The following is a 10,914-nucleotide window of genomic DNA, read 5'->3' as shown; positions in this document are numbered from 1 at the left end:
TTCTGTCCCTTTACTTCAGTCTGTGTCTCTCTTGATCTGAAGTGAGTCTCTTATAGACAGACTATGTAAGGGTCTTGTTTTATTATTTATTCAGCCACAGCATCACAGCATGTCTTCTGATTAGAGCAGGGGTCGGGAACCTATGGCTCGTGAGCCAGATGTGGCTCTTTTGATGGCTGCATCTGGCTCGCGGACAAATCTTTAATAAAAAAAATAACGTTAAAAATATAAAACATTCTCATGTATTACAATCCATTCATTTCCTGCCACTCATGCTCATGGTTGCGGGTGGCTGTAGCCAATCACAACTGACCTCCGGGACAACACCAAATTTTTATTGGATAATGTGTAATGTACACGGGTCGTTGTATGGCTCTCATGGAATTACATTTTAAAATATGTGGCATTTATGGCTCTCTCAGCCAAAAGGGTTCCCGACCCCTGGATTAGAGCATTTCATTCATCTGCACTTAGAGTAATATATGTTTATTGCCTTTTATTATTCATAATATTATCTTTCTTTTTCTTTTACTTCTTTTTTTTTATAAATAAATTTTTATTTTAATGGGGTGACATCAATAAATCAGGGTACATACAGTACATATATTCAAAGAAAACATGTCCAGGTCATCTTGTCATTCAATTCTGTTGCATACATTTAACCCAAAGTCAGATTGTCCTCCGTCACCTTCCATCTAGCCCTCTTTGTGCCCCTCCCCCACCCCTTCCCCCTCCCTTCTTCCCTCCCCCCGCCCCCCATAACCACCATACTCTTGTCCATGTCTCTTAATCTCATTTTTATGTCCCACCAATGTGTGGAATCCTTCAGTTCTTGTTTTTTTCTGATTTACTTATTTCACTCTGTACAATGTTATCAAGATTCCACCATTCTGCTGTAAGTGATCCAATGTCATCATTTCTTATGGCTGAATAGTATACCATGGTGTATATGTGCCACATCTTCTTTATCCAGTCCTCCTTATTTTTTTTTTTTACAGTGATTAAAGCCTTTAAGCAAACTCTTGGCCAATACAGCAAGAATCCATAAAAGAGTAGTGTCCTTAACATGCTCACCAAGTCTAAGTTGGCCCCAACACCATGCCAAATCCCTGAAAAATGCAACCCAACCCCAGTTCAGTCTGTTAGGGGCTGTCACAAGGAGCAGGAGTCCAGGAAAAGTCCACATCTAGGAAAAGTCCGCATGGCACTGGAATTGTTGTCACAATTCTATACTTTGAAGCTCACATCCAAGTCCCAGTGACCGCCGCTTCTAGCTGGTAATGATTCAGGTAGACTGGAAAAGCCATCTGCAGCATGTGTGGAGATGGAGCTTTTGTTCTCCTCTGCCTGGATTTTACTTATTCTTTTTTTTTTTTTTTTTTTTTTTTTACAGAGGCAGAGATAGACAGGGACAGACAGACAGGAACAGAGAGAGAGATGAGAAGCATCAATCATCAGTTTCTCGTTGCGCATTGCGACTTCTTAGTTGTTCATTGATTGCTTTCTCACATGTGCCTTGACCGTGGGCCTTCAGCAGACCGAGTAACCCCTTGCTGGAGCCAGCGACCTTGGGTCCAAGCTGGCAAGCTCTTTGCTCAAGCCAGATGAGCCCGCGCGCGACCTCGGAGTCTCGAACCTGGGTACTTCCGTATCCCAGTCCGACGCTCTATCCACTGCGCCACCGCCTGGTCAGGCGATTTTACTTATTCTTAAAGAAGATCCTTTAACAGTTCTTGTGATACTGGTTTGGTGGTGATGAATTCCTTTAGTGTATTCTTGTCTAGGAAGCTCTTTATCTGATCTTTTTTTTTTTTTTTTTTCCTGAAGCTGGAAACGGGGAGGCAGTCAGACAGACTCCCGCATGTGCCCGGTGAGGATCCACCTGGCACGCCCACCAGGGGACGATGCTCTGCCCATCTGGGGTGTCACTCTGTTGCGACCAGAGCCACTCTAGTGCCTGGGGCAGAGGCCATGGAGCCATCCCCAGCGCCTGGGCCATCTTTTGCTCCAATGGAGCCTTGGCTGCGGGAGGGGAAGAGACAGACAGAGAGGAAGGAGAGGGGGAGGGGTGGAGAAGCAGATGGGCGCTTCTCCTGTGTGCCCTGGCCGGGAATCGAACCCGGGACTTCCGCATGCCAGGCCGACGCTCTACCGCTGAGCCAACCGGCCAGGGTCTTTATCTGATCTTTCGTTTCTATATGATAGCTTTGCTGGTTAGAGTAGTTTTAGCTACTTAGGTCCTTACTTTAGGTCCTTACTTTTTATCACTTTGAATATTTCTTGCCACTCCTTTCTGGCCTGAAAAGTTTCTGTTGAGAAATCAGCTGACAGTCTTATGGGACCTCCCTTGTAGGTAACTAACTGCTTTTCTCTTGCAGCTTTTAAGATTCTTTCTTTGTCTTTAGTGTTTAGTATTTTAATTGTGTGTCTGGGTTCGTCTTGTTTGAGATTCTCTTCAAGGAAGTAAATTTTTTTTTTTGTGGCAGAGACAGAGAGAGTCAGAGAGAGGGACAGACAGGAAGGGAGAGAGATGAGAAACATCAATTCTTCGTTGTGGTTCCTTGGTTGTTCATTGATTGATTTCTCATATGTGCCTTGACTGGGGTGCTCCAGCAGACCGAGTGACCCCTTGCTCGAGCCAGCAACCTTGGGCTCAAGCTGGTGAGCCTTGTTCAAACCAGATGAGCCCACGCTCAAGCTGGCGACCTTGGGGTCTCGAACCTGGGTCCTCCACATCCCAGCCTGATGTTCTATCCACTGCACCACCGCCCGGTCAGGCAAGGAAGTGATTTTTTTTTTTAATTTATTCATTTTAGATAGGAGAGTGAGAGAGAGAGACAAAGAGAGAGAAGGGGGGAGGAGCAGGGAGCATCAACTCCCATATGTGCCTTGACCAGACAAGTGCAGGGTTTGAACTGGCAACCTCAGTGTTCCAGGTTGATGCTTTATCCACTGCACCACCACAGGTCAGGCAAGGAAGTGATTTTTTAAAGTGACTTTTTCTACCTCTAAACACTAAAGTTTGGCTCTAAATATTCTTGATTTTGAGTCTGGAGGAAATCCTAATTAGACTTTTCTGTTTGAGCCAAACTCACCACAGGTCTCCTTCAGCTTAATCAAGGCTGGCCTCCATGATTGCGGCCCTTTGCTAATAGGCCCACGGTCTTGTGGGGATGGGAGTGGGGGTTGTGGTGATGCTGGGCCTGGCTCCCAGAAAGGGACAGGGAGCTACCAAAAACATGGTACCTGGTATTAGGGTTAAACAGTACTTGCTGGATCTTGGTCCTGGCAATTTTTGGGCTTGAAGTCATTACTCTCATGGCCCCTTACTGGCAGCCTTGGCCATATGCTACATTTTCCCCTCTAGGGTTGGTCACATCCCTTCTGAAGGACTCCTTTGTCTATCTGGCCTTGTCCTTCACCTATAGCTTTCTCCATTCTCAGCCCCACTGTGCCTAGCCTCCCTGAGACAGAAGACTTTATTCCCTCATGCAACAAGAGCCTCCAGAGTTCCCATCCTTGGTGGGGTTGCCATGTCTGAAGAGGTCTGGCCTAGTGGGGAGGGGTCATGGGCCCCATGGAAGGTTCAGACAAGGATGTTGATATGAAATAGCCTGTGGCTGTCTCTTCCCAGGCTGCTGCCCAAGCTTGCAGGAAGAAAGCAGGCCTCCTCCTGGCCATCATCTTGAGCTCAGATGTTGACTGCAGCCCAACTCAAGTCCCAATTGTTACAGACTGGATTAGAACAGGGTCACAATGAGATAACTGTTAGATTCAGGGAATACTGGGGCTGCCAAAGAGTATAACTATTGAAGGAACAGGGAGTGTTGCAAAGAGTGTAATTATTGAAGGAACAGTAAGTGCTGATATGGCTCCTGTGAGGCTGAGAACAAAGAAGGTCAGAGACCCTTATCAGAAGTTTAGGTTTGAAATTCACCACTAAGCTAAAACCGGCCCCTGTTGCTATGCCGGCCCCTGTTGCTATGCTGTGTGTGACCTCCCTAGCCAATAGCTAAACTGCCACATCTGCTTCTGTACTATGCTTGCTCACTTAGGATATATAAGGGCCTGCCTGTAAGCTCTAGGTGCGGCTTCCGTTTGCAGCTCCTTGTGGGCACGGTGTCTCCGGACATCTTGGGAGTTCACCCCTGCGCAGGTTAAACTGGCCAATAAAGTAACATCTTAACTCCTGAAAGTCTCCGGTGTTTTTTCTCATACCCGGTGGATGCTACATTTTGGGGGCTCGTCCGGATTCTCCCTTGGCGGAGTTTTAGGACGGAGACCGGAAGGACAGCTCGAGCTGAGTAAGTATTCATGGAGGATCCTCATTTGGTTTGGCATTTGGGCTCCGGAGCGCACATTCCTGAGGTGGTAGGTGGGACGCTGCCAGTAACCTACCCAGGGCTTTCAAAAGCAGGACGCCGCTCTCTGAAATTTGGATATTTGGATTTGTTAACTTTGGGAGTGACCGGTCACATTAGGAATCCGTTTTGCGCTGCGCTGCGTTTTGTCTGAGCTTGAATGACTGAGTTGAGTGTGAGAGAGACAAGTGTGTTCCTTGTGTTAATAGTGTGTGTTGCCTGTATCCTACCCTTTCTCATTATTCGTGAGTCATCTAGGATGGGACAACAGGAGTCTGTGCCGGGATCCCTGCTCAAGTGCCTGTTGAAGAACTTTTCTGATTTCCAGAAGAGGGCTCAGGGGTATGGAGGTCCGCAGCTGAGTCCAGGTTTCCTCCAGACCTTGAGCCAGCTGGAATGGCCTGCATTTAATGTGGGATGGCCCACAGAGGGCACTTTTGACCTTCCAACTTTGTTTGCTGTCAGAGCCATGGTCTATAGGGCTCCCCACCAAGACCAATATCTGTATATGGATGTGTGGGTAGATACAGCCATTTTTGCCTCCTCCTCTGGGAGGGCAGCCATTTTGCCTCCTCCTCTGGGAGGGCAGCCATTTTGCCTCCTCCTCTGGGAGGCACAGCCATTTTGCCTCCTCCTCCGGTAAGTGCCGCCGGCACCAGATGCTGGCCCATGGGCACCTCCTCGCCTCATCTATGTGTCTTTTTCCACTAGTGATTTATACAATTGGAAACATCAAAATCCCCCATTTTCCGAGAAACCTCAGGGACTAATATCTCTCCTTGAGACCATTTTTAGGACCCATCAGCCCACATGGGACAATTGTCAGCAGATTTTACAAACCCTCTTCACTTCTGAAGAAAGGGTCAGAATAATGAGAGAAGCTGCTAAGGCGGTATTAGGAGAAGGGAGGGAAACTCGGAGGGAAGAAGGGAAATAGAAGATATTCTCCCATCTCAACCTCCTACCTGGGACACTAATACCGCTGGGGGAAGGGACGCGCTTCTCCAGTATCGCCAGGCTCTGTTGAGGGGGCACAAGGCAGCAGCTAGAAAGTCAACCAACTTTAGCAAGGTAAGTGAAGTCATCCAGGGAAGAGAGGAATCCCCAGCAGCCTTTCTAGAGAGACTCATAGAGGCTTATAGAGTACATACCCCTCTAGATCCTGAGATAGAAGAGAACAGGAGACTAGTAAATATAGCCTTTGTGACTCAGGCTGCTTCAGATATTAGGAAAAAGCTTCAGAAGATTGAGGGGTTTGAGGGAGAGAATAGGAGTAAGCTATTAGAGATAGCCCAGAAGGTGTATGTCAATAGGGATGATCTGGAGGTTGGCAGGGTGAAGGAGGTAGCCAAGATCCTGATTGCTGCTCAGAAACCTCCCCCCAAAGGAAAAGGGGGACAGAGGAAGGGCCAAGGACAGCGAATAGACAAGGATCAATGCATCTATTACAAGGAGAAAGGACACTGGAAGAGAGAGTGCCCAAAGTTGAGGGCCGACAGCCAGAGGCCAAAACAAGCCCTAGAGGTCTTGCTCCAAACCTTAGACTGACGGGGCCAGGGCTCCATTCCCATCAGCTCCCAGGAGCCCATGGTCACCTTAACAGTCGAAGGAAAGCCAATAGACTTTCTAGTCGACACGGGAGCCACCTACTCAGTCCTAAAGAAACCACAGGGCCAGATGCAGAAGACAACTACTAAGATAATAGGGGCAACGGGCAAAGCAGAAGCCTACCCATGGGCCACTGCAAGAATTACTGACTTAGGTCGAGGCACCATCACCCACTCTTTCCTAGTCATTCCAGACTGCCCTTACCCACTGCTTGGAAGGGACTTATTGCAGAAACTTCAGGCCACCATAACCTTCCGACGGGAGGAAAGCCCTATGGGGAACAAAGAGGCAGAGGTCAGCATGGAAGTAACTGCCCCACTGTCTGAAGAACACTTACTTGCCACTGTCCTAGAAGGTAAGGTGGCCGAGGAAGGGGTCCCAGACGCCCTGTGTGCCCGGGTACCTGAGGTTTGGGCAGAAACCAACCCCCCAGGTTTGGCTGCTCACCAACCGCCTGTCCTGGTACAACTGCTTAGCACTGCTAGACCGGTTAGGATCAGGCAGTACCCGGTCCCAGCCCAAGCTAGACAGGGAATCGCCTGGCACTTGCAACACCTGCTGGAGGCAGGCATCCTTCGAAGGTGCCAATCAGCCTGGAACACCCCACTGCTTCCCATCCAGAAACCGGGGAGCCAAGACTATCGTCCAGTCCAAGACTTGCGGGAGGTGAATGCGCAGGTAGAAACTATTCATCCCACGGTGCCCAATCGTATACCTTACTGAGCTCATTGCCCCCAACCCATACCTATTCTGTCCTGGATTTGAAGGATGCCTTCTTTTGGATTCCTCTGGCAGCTCAGAGCCAAGGGATCTTTGCCTGTGAATGGAATGACCCAGATAATGGACTGGTGGGGCATTTAGACTACCACAAAGGTTTAAGAATTCCCCCACTACTTTTAATGAAGCCCTCAGCAAAGATCTGCAGGCTTTCTGCGCCTCCCATCCATCAATCGTACTGCTCCAGTATGTGGATGACATCCTCATAGCTGCCAAGGATGAAAGAGAGTGTGAGGAAGCCACCTCGGACATGCTACAAGATCTCGGGCGAATGGAGTATCAAGTCTCCGCCAAGAAGGCCCAGATTGTGACGCAAACTGTAAGTTATTTGGGGTATAACTTACAGGGAGGGCAAAGGACATTGTCCAGCCAGCGAATCCTGATGGTCTTGCAGATCCCTGAGCCTACTAACAAGAGACAGGTACGAGAATTCCTGGGTGCAGTAGGATACTGCCGACTGTGGATATTAGGCTTTGCAGAACTAGCTAAACCCCTGCACGAACTAACCAAGGGTAATGAAGAGCAGTTCACATGGACAGATAAGGAGAAGCAAGTGTTCCAAGCACTTAAAGAGACCCTGGCGGCTGCCCCAGCTTTGGCCCTGCCAGATCTGGCCAAACCCTTTCAGCTATTTATAGCAGAAAAGGGAGGGGTAGCTTTAGGGGTACTGAGCCAGGAACTTGGGCCATAGAAGAGGCCTGTTGCCTATTTGTCCAAGAAACTTGATCCTGTAGCCTCGGGATGGCCAGCATGTCTGAGGGCACTTGCTGCCACCTCCATACTAGTCAAGGAGGCTAGTAAATTAACTTTAGGGCAGGACATCAAAGTCATTGAGGAACACTACGTAAAGCAAGTGCTGCGAGCACCTCTTGACAGGTGGCTATCTAATGTGCGGCTAATGCAGTATCAGGCTCAGCTGCTGAACCCTCCATCTGTTCAGTTCCTCAAAACTGCTGTCCTGAACCCAGCGACTCCATTTTGGTCCACAGTTGCAAACAAATCCTTGACACAGTAACTGGCTCCCGCCCAGACTTAAGGGATCAAGCATACGGGAAGGCAGACCTGACCCTCTTTACAGACAGGAGCAGTTTTATTAAGGATGGACAGCGACATGCAGGGGCAGCAGTGGCCACGGAAAATAAGGTCCTGTAGCAGAAAGCACTGCCCGCAGGAACATCTGCACAAAGGGCAGAGCTAATAGGACTAACCCAAGCCTTACAGATAGCAGAGGGAAAAGTTGCCAACATCTACACTGACAGCCTATATGCATTCGCCACTGCCCATGTCCACAGAGCCATATACAAGGAGAGAGGCTTACTGACAGCAGTGGGGGAAGACATTAAAAATCGCAATGAAATTCTTGCCCTCCTAAACGCCATTTGGCTACCTACCAAAGTTGCCATCATCCACTGCAAAGGACACCAGAGAGGGGACTCACCTATTGTAAAGGGTAACAACCTAGCAGACTCAGTTGCAAGAGAGGCAGCCACTGGGCCACAAGAAAGCCTTCTGCCATTGCTGCCTAAGCCAACGCTACCTCCGGATCCTAGATATTCCCCAGAAGAAGAGCAGGAAGGGATGCAGTTGAAAGGGAAGAAAAATCAGCAGGGATGGATAGAGCTTCCAGACTCCCGGCTCTATTTACCCCAGGGAATAGTAAGAGAAATAGTAGGAGATATTCATACTAGTACCCATCTAGGACAAAACAAGCTAGAACAACTTATCAGGAAGTATTATGTAGGGCCCAACATCAGAGATATTGTCCACTCCATTGTCTCGAGGTGCAGCATCTGTGCTAGAGTAAATGCGCAGAATAAGAAGCTACCCCCTTTTGTGAAGTATCGGGGGAAAGCTCCAGTAGAACTGTAGGAAATAGATTTCACAGAGATGACCCCATGGGAACTCAGGTTATAAGTATCTATTAGTATTAGTAGACACCTTCTCAGGATGGGTGGAAGCATTCCCCACGCGAGGAGAGGCTGCTTCCACAGTCTGCAAAGTCTTATTAAGGGAAATCACACCTAGATATGGCATTCCCCTAGCCCTAGGATCAGACAATAGACCTGCATTCATATCCAGGATTCTCAAGAATTAGCCACTAAGTTAGGTATTAATTAGAAATTGCATTGCATTTATAGGCCCCCAAGTTCAGCACAGGTAGAAAGAATGAACAGGATTTTGAAGGAAACTATAATTAAGCTGAGAGGGTAGACCGGCGAAAACTAGGTTGAGCTCCTCCCTTTCACCCTTTTTAGAACCAGATGTACCCCCTATCTCAATAAATAGACCCCTTATGAAATCTTATTTGGGCAACCTGCGCCCCTTGTACCTCGATAGACCAGAGGGGAACTAGAGATTTCTAATCATAATTTCCTCAAGTCCTTGCAGGCCCTACTCCAGAGTAGAAAGAAAGGTCATTGAACTGAAGCCTGCCAGGCTTCCTGGCCCCATCAAGGGACACGTCTGTGCTGTGGAAAGAGGGACATGAGAAGGTTTTACAGGTTACTCAGCAAACTGTTCAAAGACTGTCCAAGAGGCACTTCTAGCAGTACACCACCCAAGGACTGACTCCCATGTAGACGGGTCCACACACCATGATATTGAGCACCCCCACTACTGCCAAGGTAGAAGGCATACCCGCCTGGGTCCACCGCAGCCGGCTGAAGCTAGCAGTCCCAGCAGAGACACCTTTGTGGACAGCAAAGACTGACCCCGCCAACCCTTGTAAGCTGACCCTGAGAAGGACAGCATGCCCTGCTTCAGCCACAAACCAGAAGTTAACTGGCCCACGCATGGCTAATGCCTAGAGGAACTAACTAAGGACTCTTTTAATCAGGCTTTAGGAAAAGGGAAACTAGGATGAAAAGAAAGTCAACTTAATTGTCACTAAAGGTTAAAGATTTTTAAATCAAGAGTTTTGACTAGAAAGGAATTGTATGGTTTTGATAATAGAAAGTATAAAGTGCAGAGGTACTTTTAAAAAGGGAAAAGCAAGTTGTTATGAAGGCCAGTTATTTCTGGATAAGAAAGTGCATAAAAGTTGAAGGTTTATGTAAGTTGCAGAAGGTTTGTGCAAGTTGTAAGAAGTTAGTGCAAAGAAGAAAAATACAAGGCAGGACACGTTCCTTGTGTATCAACCCTGCAGATATTGCAGGAAAGTAGTTTATTATCTTAAAACAGTGTGTGCTTGTGTACTTTTGCAAAGATATTGTACAAATGTGCTGAAAACATTGTAACCCTCTAGGTTTCGCCTATAAATACTCCTCTCCCCCTGAGCTCATCGCTGACCATTGTGAGAGGCGTAGTAGGCTAATCACTACTCATACACAGTAGCCAGTGTATAAGACTCAATTAGCTTATAGCTACAGCTAAAGTAGAAAATTCTCATGAGCCCCAGCCTTATACCATTCTCCCCACTGATGAAGAATCAAGGGTTTGATTTATGCCCAAAAGAGATGGGGGAATGTTAGATTCAGGGAGTACTGGGGCTGCCAAGGAGTGTAACTATTGAAGGAACAGGGAGTGTTGCAGAGAGTGTAACTATTGAAGGAACAGTAAGTGCTGATATGGCTCCTGTGAGGCTGAGAACAAAGGTCAGAGACCCTTATCAGAAGTTTAGGTTTGAAATTCACCACTAAGCTAAAACCGGCCCCTGTTGCTATGCCGGCCCCTGTTGCTATGCTGTGTGTGACCTCCCTAGCCAATAGCTAAACTGCCACATCTGCTTCTGTACTATGCTTGCTCACTTAGGATATATAAGGGCCTAGCTGTAAGCTCCAGGTGCGGCTTCCGTTTGCAGCTCCTTGTGGGCACGGTGTCTCCGGACATCTTGGGAGTTCACCCCTGCGCAGGTTAAACTGGCCAATAAAGTAACATCTTAACTCCTGAAAGTCTCCGGCGTTTTTTCTCATACCCGGTGGATGCTACAATAACATGGAGTACCAGGGCCTGCCCTGTGCAGTGAGAAGCACAGTCTCCTGTAATGGGATAGAACTGGACACCTACTGGGCCTGGGTCGTGGCACGTGCTCCCTGCAGGGAGGCCTAAATAGGGCTGTATCTGTGTGTGGTCATCACATGGGTCAGAGAACCTAAAGGTCAGCTCAGCACAATGCCCGGCAGTGTGTCCCAAATTTGTGTGTGGACCTCAGCCAGGCTGTAGGCCTATA

The sequence above is a fragment of the Saccopteryx bilineata genome, chromosome 2 (assembly GCF_036850765.1).
Source record: "Saccopteryx bilineata isolate mSacBil1 chromosome 2, mSacBil1_pri_phased_curated, whole genome shotgun sequence".
Classification (NCBI taxonomy): domain Eukaryota; kingdom Metazoa; phylum Chordata; class Mammalia; order Chiroptera; family Emballonuridae; genus Saccopteryx; species Saccopteryx bilineata.
The sequence above is the reverse complement of the archived record's forward strand: the minus strand, read 5'-3'. Positions refer to the sequence as shown.